Source organism: Ruditapes philippinarum, unplaced genomic scaffold, assembly GCF_026571515.1.
Source record: "Ruditapes philippinarum isolate M1 unplaced genomic scaffold, ASM2657151v2 ctg3420_1_1_1_1, whole genome shotgun sequence".
Lineage (NCBI taxonomy): Eukaryota > Metazoa > Mollusca > Bivalvia > Venerida > Veneridae > Ruditapes > Ruditapes philippinarum.
In genome coordinates, this window is record NW_026857272.1 from 1 (window position 1) to 2,435 (window position 2,435).

A 2,435-nucleotide genomic window follows, 5' to 3' on the forward strand; every position below is an offset into this window, starting at 1 on the left:
AATCACTATAGCTATACTAATTACAAGAACTCAAAAGAAGCAAACAATTGCTCAGCTACATGTATATGGTCAATAATTAACAATACAAAGTTAAAAGGCTTTTTGGACCTTTAATTGGTTCAGTGGCTTGTAATTGTGTACTCAATGTAAGATGTGTGTCCAAAGATGAGGTCAGTATCATATTACAAGAGTTTATGATTAGAAGACCTCTTGTTAAACTGTATGTTTAAAATAAGTGCATATTGATACATATACTTTAACATGAGAAAATATAGGATCTGTCCAAAATGATTTATAGTTAACTTGTATTCAGACTGTGCTTTATGAATAAACTGTTTTATAAAGGTTGTAGTCATGAAGAGATCACTGGGTGTGGGTTACGCTGCCGTTGACAACCCTATCTTCTTCAAAGAGAACACAAACATGTTGCTAGGAGATGCCAAGAAGACATGTGACGCCCTCTATGCTAATGTGAGACAACACTATGGAGAGGAATAGATAAATAACAAAGTGTCTAATGTAAACATACATACAGAATTTATGTTATTGTGATGTTTTGCAACAAATAAACTGAATAAGAAAAACACTCATTTTGTAATATACTTATTCAACAGTGTTTAAAGCTGAAAGTATGGGGTTAAATTGCATTTATATGCTAGTAAAAAAGATGGAAGTGTTACTCTATAAGTTGACATTGTGATTTTTTGTGAACAATTTTTTTCTGAAATAATAATGTGCTATTTCTTTTGAATTGAGAAGACCTATTTTTTTATAAAGTATTTTCTCAGCATTTGAATTTGTTATTTTTGTCAGGCTAGAAGTGCTTTTTTAATATGATAGAATTATTGAGATTTTTATATAGAAAAACATAGCTTAAGTAAGAGGCAGTGCCTCTATAAGATTTTGGTAGATATAGATTTGCAGAATTATATTTTAGCTTTTGTACTAATAATATCCGAGAACTGGCATATTTTTACAACTCACATTGAAACCTTAAATCCCAACATTGAATAACACCTGTCCTTGCATAACAACCCGGTATGGGGGATATTGTCAAATTTAAGAAGTTATGTTTCTTCCATGTCAGTTATATTTATTTCTCACTTTTCCTCTAAAATCAGGCAGGTTCAATAAGAGGAAAGTTACATTTACATCTTATTTAACAATGAATGTTTTTTTAATTCAAAGGTTATAATTCTTGTTTTGAGCTCCCTATTTAAAAAACAAAGAGCTTAATTTCTATATGCATTCCTCTTTTTATTAAAGAATAATTATGTGAAAATAAGGTTAATTTGATATCACCTCTATAATAAAACACTGTGTTATATTGTTATGTTTTGCTGTGTGCTACATTATATTATGGATTTGGTAAATAGACCATGATTCAAAAGAAACTGGAATAAATACTGGTTAAAAACTTGTTTGGTTTTCTTTTGATTACTAGCATCATTAAACCTGTGCTTCAAGATGTCACTTGTGACGAGCTAATATAAGTACACTAAGTGCATGTCACTTATATTATTCAAAAATATAAGGCCTTCCAGATTCATGTAAATGCTTTAATTCATGTTGGGAGGTTTGTTGGGGTTCTAAACATAAATTAGGTAGGTGTATTGTGCTAGTATATGTTTGAGAGAGAATGTTTGCAAAAAGTAAATACTTAATTGGTGTGACCAAATACCAAATAATTTTAAAAAAGATATTGCATCTTCTGGAGTTTGAACCCATGCCCTATCGAAAATGTCACCTCACTGAAAATGAATACTCCTCATAAATAACTTAAAGAGAATGGTAATATTGCAATCTCCCACCCTGAGGTATATGTCCCGATCAAACTGATTAATTAAAAATGTAACTAAGTGGAATATCTAAATGTTATACATGTTTTAAAACATTCACAGACTCCTAAATAAAAGACTATATCTAATAAAACCGATCTAGGTATTTTACAGTAAGGGTACGTCGATACAGATACAAAATAATCTTTTTATAATTCTGTTTTAGTTTTATCATTAGTTTATTTCACATTATCTTTCTCAATTTCATTGACGGTACTGGATGATCTAGTAAAGTCTGGAGTATAATTCCAAAAATTCTTTGGATTATCATGAAAATTTTCAATGTGCTTTCCTTCACAATGAATCATAAGCAACAATACTTTCAAATTCATGAACATGAAATATCAGAAAACAAACTAGATTCCATGCAATCATTTCTTCCTGTAAGCCTTCACAATAGATTTATTTCTTGTCCAAGGCTGCCCAGAAGGCTTTCCGGACTTAACAGTTTTAAAAGGCGCATATTTATCTCGTGATTGACCAAAATATTCCAACAAATTTTTCAAAAATTTTACAGCCCTATTTGTTCATAATTTGTGAATGAACTTCAGGGCGTTGAAAAATTCATCTTCTAATCGTTGCAGGGACATTATCAGG